General features: G+C 49.7%; 1 protein-coding gene across 2 annotated transcripts in view; it reads left to right on the forward strand.

Moving 5' to 3' along the window:
- Nucleotides 1-17402, forward strand: part of LOC144767454 (cytosolic phospholipase A2 gamma-like) — an 892628-nt gene that overhangs the window by 420865 nt on the left and 454361 nt on the right. The window lies entirely within an intron of this gene.

The following is a 17402-nucleotide window of genomic DNA, read 5'->3' on the forward strand; positions in this document are numbered from 1 at the left end:
AAGGGTAATGGGTTGGGAGTTAATTAAGTATAAACCTGAATATTACTGTATTATCAATTTTTTTCTTCATTACAAAAATGTATAAATTGAGTAAATATTGTATTTTTTAAGTTATAATTTAAGTGCAGGTTGTTGGGTTTTTAGAGGTACAGGGAGTGATGTTAGTTAAGAAATTATTTGTTGATAATTAATTGTTAATTTAATATTATTTTTTGTATTGATAGTTTAAGTGGGATTTTAAGTGTGGGTTGTTTAGGTTGTGAAGGAATTATTGAAATATTTAATCTATCGATAATTTTGAACATTTGTAAATAATTATATTTTTATGTTATATATTAGTTGTGTTTTGCTTTGTTGGGGAATAGAGTAGGACTTTATTTAAGTAATAATAGATTGAACATTATTAATTCATTTATTAATGATTGTTTTATTTATTATTAAATAATGTACATACTTTTGATATTCCAATTACATTGAAATTGTTGGCTATTATGTTTGTGGGAATATAGTGTGCCATTTTAATTAAATTAATAATGTTTGCTTTAATTGATAATAATTATTAAACATTGTAATTATGTAAATACATTACATATATATTAGAAATTTTATATTTTTGGTTCATTATTAGAGGTGTTAAAATATGTCTGTTTATGATTTGAAGTGAATTCTTCCCTCTCTACTGCTGCACAGTGGAGAATGATTCATAAAGGGGGTGGTGATGGACAGAGTATCTGAATTAAGCAGAACACTCCTACCCAGTCAAAAGATCAGGGCTTGATCCATCACCGTTTTTTAGCTCACTGCACCATCCCAGCTCAGAACCTGGCTACATGCAAATTAGTCTGACCCTGGCCCAGTGCATCATAGGAACAGGGCAGACCAAACTACCAAGCCAATTCTTTACTGGAAAGGAAACAAGCTTCCGGGGACCGGTTTCTGGCATTACAGCCGTCTTCGGCCCGGCTTGCTTGAATCCTGATGGTGCAGTGAGCAAGGGACTCACATCTGAGCATACCCTTCCACACTTGTGGTGGCCAAAACGATTCATAAAGGGGGTGGTGATGGACAGAGTATCTGAATTAAGCAGAACACTCCTACCCAGTCAAAAGATCAGGGCTTGATCCATCACCGTTTTTTAGCTCACTGCACCATCCAAGCTCAGAACCTGGCTACATGCAAATTAGTCTGACCCTGGCCCAGTGCATCATGGGAAAAGGGCAGACCAAACTACCAAGCCACTTCTTTACTGGAAAGGAAACAAGCTTCCGGGGATCGGTTTCTGGCATTACAGCCGTCTTCGGCCCAGCTTGCTTGAATCCTGATGGTGCAGTGAGCAAGGGACTCACATCTGAGTATACCCTTCCACACTTGTGGTGGCCAAAACGATTCATAAAGGGGGTGGTGATGGACAGAGTATCTGAATTAAGCTGAACACTCCTACCCAGTCAAAATATCAGGGCTTGATCCATCACCGTTTTTTAGCTCACTGCACCATCCCAGCTCAGAACCTGGCTACATGCAAATTGGTCTGACCCTGGCCCAGTGCATCATGGGAACAGGGCAGACCAAACTACCAAGCCAATTCTTTACTGGAAAGGAAACAAGCTTCCGGGGACCGGTTTCTGGCATTACAGCCGTCTTCGGCCCGGCTTGCTTGAATCCTGATGGTGCAGTGAGCAAGGGACTCACATCTGAGCATACCCTTCCACACTTGTGGTGGCCAAAACGATTCATAAAGGGGGTGGTGATGGACAGAGTATCTGAATTAGGCAGAACACTCCTACCCAGTCAAAAGATCAGGGCTTGATCCATCACCGTTTTTTAGCTCACTGCACCATCCCAGCTCAGAACCTGGCTACATGCAAATTAGTCTGACCCTGGCCCAGTGCATCATGGGAACAGGGCAGACAAACTACCAAGCCAATTCTTTACTGGAAAGGAAACAAGCTTCCGGGGACCGGTTTCTGGCATTACAGCCGTCTTCGGCCCGGCTTGCTTGAATCCTGATGGTGCAGTGAGCAAAGGACTCACATCTGAGCATACCCTTCCACACTTGTGGTGGCCAAAACGATTCATAAAGGGGGTGGTGATGGACAGAGTATCTGAATTAAGCAGAACACTCCTACCCAGTCAAAAGATCAGGGCTTGATCCTTCACCGTTTTTTAGCTCACTACACCATCCCAGCTCAGAACCTGGCTACATGCAAATTAGTCTGACCCTGGCCCAGTGCATCATGGGAACAGGGCAGACCAAACTACCAAGCCAATTCTTTACTGGAAAGGAAACAAGCTTCCGGGGACCGGTTTCTGGTATTACAGCCGTCTTCGGCCCGGCTTGCTTGAATCCTGATGGTGCAGTGAGCAAGGGACTCATGTCTGAGCATACCCTTCCACTCCTATAGTGGCCAAAACGATTCATAAAGGGGGTGGTGATGGACAGAGCATCTGAATTAAGCAGAACACTCCTACCCAGTCAAAAGATCAGGGCTTGATCCATCACCGTTTTTTAGCTCACTGCACCATCCCACCTCAGAACCTGGCTACATGCAAATTAGTCTGACCCTGGCCCAGTGCATCATGGGAACAGGGCAGACCAAACTAACAAGCCAATTCTTTACTGGAAAGGAAACAAGCTTCCGGGGACCGGTTTCTGGCATTACAGCCGTCTTCGGCCCGGCTTGCTTGAATCCTGATGGTGCAGTGAGCAAGGGACTCACATCTGAGAATACCCTTCCACACTTGTGGTGGCCAAAACGATTCATAAAGGGGGTGGTGATGGACAGAGTATCTGAATTAAGCAGAACACTCCTACCCAGTCAAAAGATCAGGGCTTGATCCATCACCGTTTTTTAGCTCACTGCACCATCCCAGCTCAGAACCTGGCTACATGCAAATTAGTCTGACCCTGGCCTAGTGCATCATGGGAACAGGGCAGACCAAACTACCATGCCACTTCTTTACTGGAAAGGAAACAAGCTTCCGGGGACCGGTTTCTGGCATTACAGCCGTCTTCGGCCCGGCTTGCTTGAATCCTGATGGTGCAGTGAGCAAGGGACTCACATCTGAGCATACCCTTCCACACTTCTGGTGGCCAAAACGATTCATAAAGGGGGTGGTGATGGACAGAGTATCTGAATTAGGCAGAACACTCCTACCCAGTCAAAAGATCAGGGCTTGATCCATCACCGTTTTTTAGCTCATGCACCATCCCAGCTCAGAACCTGGCTACATGCAAATTAGTCTGACCCTGGCCCAGTGCATCATGGGAACAGGGCAGACCAAACTACCAAGCCAATTCTTTACTGGAAAGGAAACAAGCTTCCGGGGACCGGTTTCTGGCATTACAGCCGTCTTCGGCCGGGCTTGCTTGAATCCTGATGGTGCAGTGAGCAAGGGACTCACATCTGAGCATACCCTTCCACACTTGTGGTGGCCAAAACGATTCATTAAGGGGGTGGTGATGGACAGAGTATCTGAATTAAGCAGAACACTCCTACCCAGTCAAAAGATCAGGGCTTGATCCATCACCGTTTTTTAGCTCACTGCACCATCCAAGCTCAGAACCTGGCTACATGCAAATTAGTCTGACCCTGGCCCACTGCATCATGGGAACAGGGCAGACCAAACTACCAAGCCAATTCTTTACTGGAAAGGAAACAATCTTCCGGGGACCGGTTTCTGGCATTACAGCGTCTTCGGCCCGGCTTGCTTGAATCCTGATGGTGCAGTGAGCAAGGGACTCACATCTGAGCATACCCTTCCACACTTGTGGTGGCCAAAACGATTCATAAAGGGGGTGGTGATGGACAAAGTATCTGAATTAAGCTGAACACTCCTACCCAGTCAAAATATCAGGGCTTGATCCATCACCGTTTTTTAGCTCACTGCACCATCCCAGCTCAGAACCTGGCTACATGCAAATTAGTCTGACCCTGGCCCAGTGCATCATGGGAACAGGGCAGACCAAACTACCAAGCCAATTCTTTACTGGAAAGGAAACAAGCTTCCGGGGACCGGTTTCTGGCATTACAGCCGTCTTCGGCCCGGCTTGCTTGAATCCTGATGGTGCAGTGAGCAAGGGACTCACATCTGAGCATACCCTTCCACACTTGTGGTGGCCAAAACGATTCATAAAGGGGGTGGTGATGGACAGAGTATCTGAATTAGGCAGAACACTCCTACCCAGTCAAAAGATCAGGGCTTGATCCATCACCATTTTTTAGCTCACTGCACCATCCCAGCTCAGAACCTGGCTACATGCAAATTAGTCTGACCCTGGCCCAGTGCATCATGGGAACAGGGCAGACAAACTACCAAGCCAATTCTTTACTGGAAAGGAAACAAGCTTCCGGGGACCGGTTTCTGGCATTACAGCCGTCTTCGGCCCGGCTTGCTTGAATCCTGATGGTGCAGTGAGCAAGGGACTCACATCTGAGCATACCCTTCCACACTTGTGGTGGCCAAAACGATTCATAAAGGGGGTGGTGATGGACAGAGTATCTGAATTAAGCTGAACACTCCTACCCAGTCAAAAGATCAGGGCTTGATCCATCACCGTTTTTTAGCTCACTGCACCATCCCAGCTCAGAACCTGGCTACATGCAAATTAGTCTGACCCTGGCCCAGTGCATCATGTGAACAGGGCAGACCAAACTACCAAGCCAATTCTTTACTGGAAAGGAAACAAGCTTCCGGGGACCGGTTTCTGGCATTACACCCGTCTTCGGCCCGGCTTGCTTGAATCCTGATGGTGCAGTGAGCAAGGGCCTCACATCTGAGCATACCCTTCCAAACTTGTGGTGGCCAAAACGATTCATAAAGGGGGTGGTGATGGACAGAGTATCTGAATTAAGCAGAACACTCCTACCCAGTCAAAAGATCAGGGCTTGATCCATCACTGTTTTTTAGCTCACTGCACCATCCCATCTCAGAACCTGGCTACATGCAAATTAGTCTGACCCTGGCCCAGTGCATCATGGGAACAGGTCAGACCAAACTACCAAGCCAATTCTTTACTGGAAAGGAAACAAGCTTCCGGGGACCGGTTTCTGGCATTACAGCCGTCTTCGGCCCGGCTTGCTTGAATCCTGATGGTGCAGTGAGCAAGGGACTCACATCTGAGCATACCCTTCCACACTTGTGGTGGCCAAAACGATTCATAAAGGGGGTGGTGGTGATGGACAGAGTATCTGAATTAAGCAGAACACTCCTACCCAGTCAAAAGATCAGGGCTTGATCCATCACCGTTTTTTAGCTCACTGCACCATCCCAGCTCAGAACCTGGCTACATGCAAATTAGTCTGACCCTGGCCCAGTGCATCATGGGAACAGGGCAGACCAAACTACCAAGCCAATTCTTTACTGGAAAGGAAACAAGCTTCCGGGGACCGGTTTCTGGCATTACAGCCGTCTTCGGCCCGGCTTGCTTGAATCCTGATGGTGCAGTGAGCAAGGGACTCACATCTGAGCATACCCTTCCACACTTGTGGTGGCCAAAACGATTCATAAAGGGGGTGGTGATGGACAGAGTATCTGAATTAAGCAGAACACTCCTACCCAGTCAAAAGATCAGGGCTTGATCCATCACCGTTTTTTAGCTCACTGCACCATCCCAGCTCAGAACCTGGCTACATGCAAATTAGTCTGACCCTGGCCTAGTGCATCATGGGAACAGGGCAGACCAAACTACCATGCCACTTCTTTACTGGAAAGGAAACAAGCTTCCGGGGACCGGTTTCTGGCATTACAGCCGTCTTCAGCCCGGCTTGCTTGAATCCTGATGGTGCAGTGAGCAAGGGACTCACATCTGAGCATACCCTTCCACACTTGTGGTGGCCAAAACGATTCATAAAGGGGGTGGTGATGGACAGAGTATCTGAATTAAGCAGAACACTCCTACCCAGTCAAAAGATCAGGGCTTGATCCATCACCGTTTTTTAGCTCACTGCACCATCCCAGCTCAGAACCTGGCTACATGCAAATTAGTCTGACCCTGGCCCAGTGCATCATGGGAACAGGGCAGACCAAACTACCAAGCCAATTCTTTACTGGAAAGGAAACAAGCTTCCGGGGACCAGTTTCTTGCATTACAGCCGTCTTCGGCCCGGCTTGCTTGAATCCTGATGGTGCAGTGAGCAAGGGACTCACATCTGAGCATACCCTTCCACACTTGTGGTGGCCAAAACGATTCATAAAGGGGGTGGTGATGGACAGAGTATCTGAATTAAGCTGAACACTCCTACCCAGTCAAAAGATCAGGGCTTGATCCATCACCGTTTTTTAGCTCACTGCACCATCCCAGCTCAGAACCTGGCTACATGCAAATTAGTCTGACCCTGGCCCAGTGCATCATGAGAACAGGGCAGACCAAACTACCAAGCCAATTCTTTACTGGAAAGGAAACAAGCTTCCGGGGACCGGTTTCTGGCATTACACCCGTCTTCGGCCCGGCTTGCTTGAATCCTGATGGTGCAGTGAGCAAGGGCCTCACATCTGAGCATACCCTTCCAAACTTGTGGTGGCCAAACCGATTCATAAAGGGGGTGGTGATGGACAGAGTATCTGAATTAAGCTGAACACTCCTACCCAGTCAAAAGATCAGGGCTTGATCCATCACCGTTTTTTAGCTCACTGCACCATCCCAGCTCAGAACCTGGCTACATGCAAATTAGTCTGACCCTGGCCCAGTGCATCATGGGAACAGGGCAGACCAAACTACCAAGCCAATTCTTTACTGGAAAGGAAACAAGCTTCCGGGGACCGGTTTCTGGCATTACACCCGTCTTCGGCCCGGCTTGCTTGAATCCTGATGGTGCAGTGAGCAAGGGCCTCACATCTGAGCATACCCTTCCAAACTTGTGGTGGCCAAAACGATTCATAAAGGGGGTGGTGATGGACAGAGTATCTGAATTAAGCAGAACACTCCTACCCAGTCAAAAGATCAGGGCTTGATCCATCACTGTTTTTTAGCTCACTGCACCATCCCATCTCAGAACCTGGCTACATGCAAATTAGTCTGACCATGGCCCAGTGCATCATGGGAACAGGGCAGACCAAACTACCAAGCCAATTCTTTACTGGAAAGGAAACAAGCTTCCGGGGACCGGTTTCTGGCATTACAGCCGTCTTCGGCCCGGCTTGCTTGAATCCTGATGGTGCAGTGAGCAAGGGACTCACATCTGAGCATACCCTTCCACACTTGTGGTGGCCAAAACGATTCATAAAGGGGGTGGTGATGGACAGAGTATCTGAATTAAGCAGAACACTCCTACCCAGTCAAAAGATCAGGGCTTGATCCATCACCGTTTTTTAGCTCACTGCACCATCCCAGCTCAGAACCTGGCTACATGCAAATTAGTCTGACCCTGGCCCAGTGCATCATGGGAACAGGGCAGACCAAACTACCAAGCCAATTCTTTACTGGAAAGGAAACAAGCTTCCGGGGACCGGTGTCTGGCATTAAAGCCGTCTTCGGCCCGGCTTGCTTGAATCCTGATGGTGCAGTGAGCAAGGGACTCACATCTGAGCATACCCTTCCACACTTGTGGTGGCCAAAACGATTCATAAAGGGGGTGGTGATGGACAGAGTATCTGAATTAAGCAGAACACTCCTACCCAGTCAAAAGATCAGGGCTTGATCCATCACCGTTTTTTAGCTCACTGCACCATCCCAGCTCAGAACCTGGCTACATGCAAATTAGTCTGACCCTGGCCCAGTGCATCATGGGAACAGGGCAGACCAAACTACCAAGCCAATTCTTTACTGGAAGGGAAACAAGCTTCCGGGGACCGGTTTCTGCCATTACAGCCGTCTTCGGCCCGGCTTGCTTGAATCCTGATGGTGCAGTGAGCAAGGGACTCACATCTGAGCATACCCTTGAACACTTGTGGTGGCCAAAACGATTCATAAAGGGGGTGGTGATGGACAGAGTATCTGAATTAAGCAGAACACTCCTACCCAGTCAAAAAATCAGGGCTTGATCCATCACCGTTTTTAGCTCACTGCACCATCCCAGCTCAGAACCTGGCTACATGCAAATTAGTCTGACCCTGGCCCAGTGCATCATGGGAACAGGGCAGACCAAACTACCAAGCCAATTCTTTACTGGAAGGGAAACAAGCTTCCGGGGACCGGTTTCTGCCATTACAGCCGTCTTCGGCCCGGCTTGCTTGAATCCTGATGGTGCAGTGAGCAAAGGACTCACATCTGAGCATAACCTTCCACACTTGTGGTGGCCAAAACGATTCATAAAGGGGGTGGTGATGGACAGAGTATCTGAATTAAGCAGAACACTCCTATCCAGTCAAAAGATCAGGGCTTGATCCTTCACCGTTTTTTAGCTCACTACACCATCCCAGCTCAGAACCTGGCTACATGCAAATTAGTCTGACCCTGGCCCAGTGCATCATGGGAACAGGGCAGACCAAACTACCAAGCCAATTCTTTACTGGAAAGGAAACAAGCTTCCGGGGACCGGTTTCTGGCATTACAGCCGTCTTCGGCCCGGCTTGCTTGAATCCTGATGGTGCAGTGAGCAAGGGACTCATGTCTGAGCATACCCTTCCACTCCTATAGTGGCCAAAACGATTCATAAAGGGGGTGGTGATGGACAGAGCATCTGAATAAGCAGAACACTCCTACCCAGTCAAAAGATCAGGGCTTGATCCAACACCGTTTTTTAGCTCACTGCACCATCCCAGTTCAGAACCTGGCTACATGCAAATTAGTCTGACCCTGGCCCAGTGCATCATGGGAACAGGGCAGACCAAACTACCAAGCCAATTCTTTACTGGAAAGGATACAAGCTTCCGGGGACCGGTTTCTGGCATTACAGCCGTCTTCGGCCCGGCTTGCTTGAATCCTGATGGTGCAGTGAGCAAGGGACTCACATCTGAGCATACCCTTCCACACTTGTGGTGGCCAAAACGATTCATAAATCCCCTTTATGAATCGTTTTGGCCACTATAGAAGTGGAAGGGTATGCTCAGACATGAGTCCCTTGCTCACTGCACCATCAGGATTCACGCAAGCTGGGTGGAAGACGGCTGTAATGCCAGAAACCGGTCCCCGGAAGCTTGTTTCCTTTCCAGTAAAGAATTGGCTTGGTAGTTTGGTCTGCCCTGTTCCCATGATGCACTGGGCCAGGGTCAGACTAATTTGCATGTAGCCAGGTTCTGAGCTGGGATGGTGCAGTGAGCTAAAAAACGGTGATGGATCAAGCCCTGATATTTTGACTGGGTAGGAGTGTTCTGCTTAATTCAGATACTCTGTCCATCACCACCCTCTTTATGAATCGTTTTGGCCACCACAAGTGTGGAAGGGTATGCTCAGATGTGAGTCCCTTGCTCACTGCACCATCAGGATTCAAGCAAGCCGGGCCGAAGACGGCTGTAATGCCAGAAACCGGTCCCCGGAAGCTTGTTTCCTTTACAGTAAAGAATTGGCTTGGTAGTTTGGTCTGCCTTGTACCAATGATGCACTGGGCCAGGGACAGACTAATTTGCATGTAGCCAGGTTCTGAACTAGAATGGTGCAGTGAGCTAAAGAATGGTGATGGATCAAGCCCTGATCTTTTGACTGGGTAGGAGTGTTCTGCTTAATTCAGATGCTCTTTCCATCACCACCCCCTTAATGAATCGTTTTGGCCACTATAGGAGTGGAAGGGTATGCTCAGACATGAGTCCCTTGCTCACTGCACCATCAGGATTCAAGCAAGCCGGGCCGAAGACGGCTGTAATGCCAGAAACCGGTCCCCGGAAGCTTGTTTCCTTTCCAGTAAAGAATTGGCTTGGTAGTTTGGTCTGCCCTGTTCCCATGATGCACTGGCCAGGGACAGATTAATTTGCATGTAGCCAGGTTCTGAACTGGGATGGTGCAGTGAGCTAAAAAACGGTGATGGATCAAGCCCTGATCTTTTGACTGGGTAGGAGTGTTCTGCTTAATTCAGATGCTCTGTCCATCACCACCCCCTTTATGAATCGTTTTGGCCACTATAGGAGTGGAAGGGTATGCTCAGACATGAGTCCCTTGCTCACTGCACCATCAGGATTCAAGCAAGCCGGGCCGAAGACGGCTGTAATGCCAGAAACCGGTCCCCGGAAGCTTGTTTCCTTTCCAGTAAAGAATTGGCTTGGTAGTTTGGTCTGCCCTGTTCCCATGATGCACTGGGCCAGGGTCAGACTAATTTGCATGTAGCCAGGTTCTGAGCTGGGATGGTGTAGTGAGCTAAAAAACGGTGAAGGATCAAGCCCTGATCTTTTGACTGGGTAGGAGTGTTCTGCTTAATTCAGATGCTCTGTCCATCACCACCCCCTTTATGAATCGTTTTGGCCACTATAGGAGTGGAAGGGTATGCTCATACATGAGTCCCTTGCTCACTGCACCATCAGGATTCAAGCAAGCCGGGCCGAAGACGGCTGTAATGCCAGAAACCGGTCCCCGGAAGCTTGTTTCCTTTCCAGTAAAGAATTGGCTTGGTAGTTTGGTCTGCCCTGTTCCCATGATGCACTGGGCCAGGGACAGACTAATTTGCATGTAGCCAGGTTCTGAACTGGGATGGTGCAGTGAGCTAAAAAACGGTGATGGATCAAGCCATGATCTTTTGACTGGGTAGGAGTGTTCTGCTTAATTCAGATGCTCTGTCCATCACCACCCCCTTTATGAATAGTTTTGGCCACTATAGGAGTGGAAGGGTATGCTCAGACATGAGTCCCTTGCTCACTGCACCATCAGGATTCAAGCAAGCCGGGCCGAAGACGGCTGTAATACCAGAAACCGGTCCACCGAAGTTTGTCTCCTTTCCAGTAAAGAATTGGCTTGGTAGTTTGGTCTGCCCTGTTCCCGTGATGCACTGGGCCAGGGACAGACTAATTTGCATGTAGCCAGGTTCTGAACTGGGATGGTGCAGTGAGCTAAAAAACGGTGATGGATCAAGCCCTGATCTTTTGACTGGGTAGGAGTGTTCTGCTTAATTCAGATGCTCTGTCCATCACCACCCCCTTTATGAATCGTTTTGGCCACTATAGGAGTGGAAGGGTATGCTCAGACATGAGTCCCTTGCTCACTGCACCATCAGGATTCAAGCAAGCCGGGCCGAAGATGGCTGTAATGCCAGAAACCAGTCCCCGGAAGCTTGTTTCCTTTCCAGTAAGGAATTGGCTTGGTAGTTTGGTCTGCCCTGTTCCCATGATGCACTGGGCCAGGGACAGACTAATTTGCATGTAGCCAGGTTCTGACTGGGATGGTGCAGTGAGCTAAAAAACGGTGTTGGATCAAGCCCTGATCTTTTGACTGGGTAGGAGTGTTCTGCTTATTCAGATGCTCTGTACATCACCACCCCCTTTATGAATCGTTTTGGCCACTATAGGAGTGGAAGGGTATGCTCAGACATGAGTCCCTTGCTCACTGCACCATCAGGATTCAAGCAAGCCGGGCCGAAGACGGCTGTAATGCCAGAAACCGGTCCCCGGAAGCTTGTTTCCTTTCCAGTAAAGAATTGGCTTGGTAGTTTGGTCTGCCTTGTTCCCATGATGCACTGGGCCAGGGACAGACTAATTTGCATGTAGCCAGGTTCTGAACTGGGATGGTGCAGTGAGCTAAAAAACGGTGATGGATCAAGCCCTGATCTTTTGACTGGGTAGGAGTGTTCTGCTTAATTCAGATGCTCTGTCCATCACCACCCCCTTTATGAATCGTTTTGGCCACGATAGGAGTGGAAGGGTATGCTCAGACATGAGTCCCTTGCTCACTGCACCATCAGGATTCAAGCAAGCCGGGCCGAAGACGGCTGTAATGCCAGAAACCGGTCCCCAGAAGCTTGTTTCCTTTCCAGTAAAAAATTGGCTTGGTAGTTTGGTCTGCCCTGTTCCCATGTAAACGTAAATGTAAATGTATTTCGATTTATATAGCGCACTAATCACCCAGGGGTCTCAAGGCGCTTGCTTAGGGAACCCGTCCTGGTATTCCCCTGTGGGATACCCCGGCAGGGTATTCACAAGGTGAAAGCCAGGCATCCCACCGCGAGGGGCCGTAGTGGAGATTAAGCAAGCTATTGCCCAGAGTCGCAGAGTGTGATCCCGTGAGTCGAGTAGGCACCGGAGCGAGAGAATTGTCGAGTCCGTGGAATTTTGGAGCCCGAGACCCGCTGAGGCGGGGAATTGAACCCTGGTCCACGGCTGATCTCGGCTTCCGGGTCTGCCGCCTCTAACCACTGAGCCACGCTTCTCCATGATGCACTGGCCGGGGACAGACTAATTTGCATGTAGCCAGGTTCTGAACTGGGATGGTGCAGTGAGCTAAAAAACGGTGATGGATCAAGCCCTGATCTTTTGACTGGGTAGGAGTGTTCTGCTTAATTCAGATGCTCTGTCCAACACCACCCCCTTTATGAATCGTTTTGGCCACTATAGGAGTGGAAGGGTATGCTCAGACATGAGTCCCTTGCTCACTACACCATCAGGATTCAAGCAAGCCGGGCCGAAGACGGCTGTAATGCCAGAAACCGGTCCCCGGAAGCTTGTTTCCTTTCCAGTAAAGAATTGGCTTGGTAGTTTGGTCTGCCCTGTTCCCATGATGCACTGGGCCAGGGACAGACTAATTTGCATGTAGCCAGGTTCTGAACTGGGATGGTGCAGTGAGCTAAAAAACGGTGATGGATCAAGCCCTGATCTTTTGACTGGGTAGGAGTGTTCTGCTTAATACAGATGCTCTGTCCATCACCACCCCCTTTATGAATCGTTTTGGCCACTACAGGAGTGGAAGGGTATGCTCAGACATGAGTCCCTTGCTCACTGCACCATCAGGATTCAAGCAAGCCGGGCCGAAGACGGCTGTAATGCCAGAAACCAGTCCCCGGAAGCTTGCTTCCTTTCCAGTAAAGAATTGGCTTGGTAGTTTGGTCTGCCCTGTTCCCATGATGCACTGGGCCAGGGACAGACTAATTTGCATGTAGCCAGGTTCTGAACTGGGATGGTGCAGTGTGCTAAAAAACGGTGATGGATCAAGCCCTGATCTTTTGACTGGGTAGGAGTGTTCTGCTTAATTCAGATGCTCTGTCCATCACCACCCCCTTTATGAATCGTTTTGGCCACTATAGGAGTGGAAGGGTATGCTCAGACATGAGTCCCTTGCTCACGTCACCATCAGGATTCAAGCAAGCCGGGCTGAAGACGGCTGTAATGCCAGAAACCGGTCCCCAGAAGCTTGTTTCCTTTCCAGTAAAGAATTGGCTTGGTAGTTTGGTCTGCCCTGTTCCCATGATGCACTGGCCAGGGACAGACTAATTTGCATGTAGCCAGGTTCTGAACTGGGATGGTGCAGTGAGCTAAAAAACGGTGATGGATCAAGCCCTGATCTTTTGACTGGGTAGGAGTGTTCTGCTTAATTCAGATGCTCTGTCCATCACCACCCCCTTTATGAATCGTTTTGGCCACTATAGGAGTGGAAGGGTATGCTCATACATGAGTCCCTTGCTCACTGCACCATCAGGATTCAAGCAAGCTGGGCCGAAGACGGCTGTAATGCCAGAAACCGGTCCCCGGAAGCTTGTTTCCTTTCCAGTAAAGAATTGACTTGGTAGTTTGGTCTGCCCTGTTCCCATGATGCACTGGGCCAGGGACAGACTAATTTGCATGTAGCCAGGTTCTGAACTGGGATGGTGCAGTGAGCTAAAAAACGGTGATGGATCAAGCCCTGATCTTTTGACTGGGTAGGAGTGTTCTGCTTAATTCAGATGCTCTGTCCATCACCACCCCCTTTATGAATCGTTTTGGCCACTATAGGAGTGGAAGGGTATGCTCAGACATGAGTCCCTTGCTCACTGCACCATCAGGATTCAAGCAAGCCGGGCCGAAGACGGCTGTAATGCCAGAAACCGGTCCCCGGAAGCTTGTTTCCTTTCCAGTAAAGAATTTCTCTTGGTAGTTTGGTCTGCCCTGTTCCCATGATGCACTGGGCCAGGGACAGACTAATTTGCATGTAGCCAGGTTCTGAACTGGGATGGTGCAGTGAGCTAAAAAACGGTGATGGATCAAGCCCTGATCTTTTGACTGGGTAGGAGTGTTCTGCTTAATTCAGATGCTCTGTCCATCACCACCCCCTTTATGAATCGCACAGTGGAGAATAGCAAGTGCTACCCCTCCGTAGTCCAATGATTTCTCTACTGTTGAACAGACTTCAGAGTCCAATGCTTTCCCTACTGTAATACAGATTGGAGTATGAATAGTGTTAGAACTGGGATATCTGGTTGGCTAAGGCTTGCGCCAAAGCCAGGCAGAAACCACCACTCTAGTCAGGGCAAGGGAATTACACGCCAAAGATAACCCCTGCTCACCCCCTTGGTAGCTTGGCTTGAGCAGTCAGGCTTATCCCGACTGCAATGTGAGAAGCATTTGCGCATGCACACAGCAACAACATCCCAGGCACACCACAAAACGAACTCCACACAAGGTTATATAAAATATAGATTTTGTATTCTCATAACACATTAGAATAGTAAACACATAACATACACTGTGCCAACTGGCACAGGCAATATTCACAAGAGATTATTTACACAGGACAGGGCCACGTGTGCCACTGTCAGAATCAGCACTTAGCAGATATTGGTAATAGTAAAAATAGATCATTAACATACAACCAGTACCTACTGGTAATCACTGTACTCCACCTCAACCTGTAACATAACCTACATTATACACAGTCACATCAGGCACGAATTACATCCTGCGCCAACCTCACCAGCATAAACACATTATGCAATCTCTCACTAGTCTAAACACATTAGACCCTACCTTCTAAGCATAACTCACATTAGGGGGCGTAAATCATGGAGTGAAACATAATCGCACTAGCATAAACCATAATATGCTACACAACCTCATAATCATAAACCGCAGAATAGAGGTATAAAACACAGGGTGCGCAAAACATACTAAATGCATTTCATTTCCTAGCACCACATTGCATGAGCACATCAATCACATGAGGGTCTTGCGCCCTATCCGTCTACCAGCCCCCTGGCCAACTGGCCATCACCAAAGGGGCTCAAATGCCCTGTTTCCAGAATGTCAAGGCGTGCTGCCAATGCAGCGCCAGTCAGGGGTGCGCCATCTGCGCAAACCTAAACGTTGCAGCTGCCCACTACTTGCTGGACAGCTAAGAACAATAATAGGGCCTAAACGCTGCAGCTGGCACTAAGTGCTTTGCCACTTCTGTCCCTCTCAATCGACTGGCAAAATGTTGGAGCCACCTGGGGCTCAGTAACTACTAATGCACCCCTGGGAGCCACCTGACTCTGTAAATACACAGGCAACACATTGGGGCCACCTAGGCAATGTAAATAAACATGCCCATCGTTGGAAACTGGGAGCGCACTGGCTCCCGAAACAAAACAGACCCCCGATGGTGGAGCCTCAGGGGCTCTGAAAGCCACTGTACAAATCGTTGGAGTGGCCCGCTACCTTCCAGGGACGCTCTAAATGCCACCACTATCCTGTGCCTTGGGCTCCCCACTGGGGCCCTTTAACAATTATGGCCAGGTTAGGGCCACACGGGGCTCTTCCAGAAGAGACTGTCCCCTAGGGATAGAATGGCCCTCTGCCATCCGGAGCTGCTTAGGGAATGAGACTGCCATACCCCCTTCCCAGCCCTCACTTAGCGGGCTCCGGCGCCGGGGGACTCTTCCTTGTGCCGGTACTTGACTTCCAGCAGGGCTCCCTCCCGATCTCGGGAGCCCTGCTCACCACGCTGCCTTCCTCGTCTGGGCAATGTTTTCACCCGGTCCCCCATCTCGGGACCGGGGCTTCAAGGGAGGAGCTATCGAGGCTCCATGCTGCAGCCTCCTCACTCCTCTTTGTGTGCGGTGGGGGCAGGCACCGGCGATGTGCCTCGGGCTACCCTCCGCCGCCATCAGCATACCTGCAGGGCTCTCCCAGCTCACGGGAGCCCAGCACCACCACCGCTTCAATTCCAGGCAGCTTCCTCTCTCGCTGGGCTTCTCTTCCGTCCGGGAAGCTCTGCCCATGTCCCAACCGAGGCTTGCCTGACTTCCGGGTCGCCCTAAGTGGGGGAAATCCTTTGTCGGCTTGGGCCGCAGCGGTGGGCATCCGCTCTAGACTTAATTAAGTTTACAACTGCGAAATGAGGGGTGGGCTCCCTCCAACTCGGGCTAATCAAGCAGGATGGGCTCCTGCTAGGTAAAATATACAACTAGCGTCCATAATGCAGGGTGGGCACCTGCAAAGTCTCCGCCATCTCGGGGGAATCCCTACGCCGGGGATTCCCTCTCTCTCCTTCAGCGGCGCTTTCAGCAGCGCGGCACTGCGCATCTCCAGCTCCTTGTCCTGGTGAAATCCAGAGGACACCGTGCACAGCGCTCCCAGGGCGCTGGGAGGTTGCCTCAAACCTTAACAAAGGGAAAGCCACAAGTAAAAGGTCCAATGAAAAGGGGGCAATGTGGGACCCAGGGGCCAGCACACAGGGCATGCCAGCAAGGAGGCATCCCCCATGGCGGTCGCTCCTGGGCCCCACCAGCAGCAGGCCCCCCTGTTAGGATCACAAAAGTAGAAAAAGGGTCCCAAAGAAGTCCTCCAGCAACCAGGGACAGGGAAAGGGAAGGGCCCAGGGAGGCAAGCCTTCCCCTGGGCCCCAGCAGCAGCACGCCCCTGGCAGATACAAGTCAGGAAGAAGAACATTTTCATGGGGTCACAGCTCCTCTTTTATACACACATTTCCTTTGTTTCCAAAGGTGCAGGCAAGGAGCGAACCAGATGCAACTGGTTCTTGAGCACTTTGTTTGGCTCAGCCCCTCTCCCTATTCGCAGGACAGGCCAGGGACATCAGACGCACCCCAGGGGGTGGAGCCAGCACTGTGGAGGGAAGGCCAAGCCCTATTCAGGTCCCAGGTGTAACTCCTCCCTGCCATCAACATGCAGATCTCCCTATTCACCACCGGGCAGACCCATCCTGACTCCTGGAGCCAGGCACACCAGCCAGCTACAGCCAATCACAAGCCAGACAGTCAATTCACATTTACTGCACAGACATCCCAACTTCTAAAAGTGGCACTTCTACACTAGACACATTAAATCTGCGTTGTCGCGCAGCATTTAAGCTCACGAGTTCGAACATACCAAACTCGCCCCTGCACTCCCCATACATCAGGAACTACCATGGACACACATATTGCCCATGCATTCCTAAGGGAGGGCAGGCCACTCTCACCCCACATACATAGAGATTGCACGCACTTTACACTGGACCACAGCGAAAAGTGTGCAGAGGCCTAAAATCACCAACACCAGGTTACAGAAACAGGCTAGGAAAATGATAAAAGTTTCGGGGTGAACCTGCAAAAAGGGCAAAGTCCAACAAATAGCAAATGTTAACCCTTCATAGTACAATG

Source organism: Lissotriton helveticus, chromosome 7 (assembly GCF_964261635.1).
Source record: "Lissotriton helveticus chromosome 7, aLisHel1.1, whole genome shotgun sequence".
Classification (NCBI taxonomy): domain Eukaryota; kingdom Metazoa; phylum Chordata; class Amphibia; order Caudata; family Salamandridae; genus Lissotriton; species Lissotriton helveticus.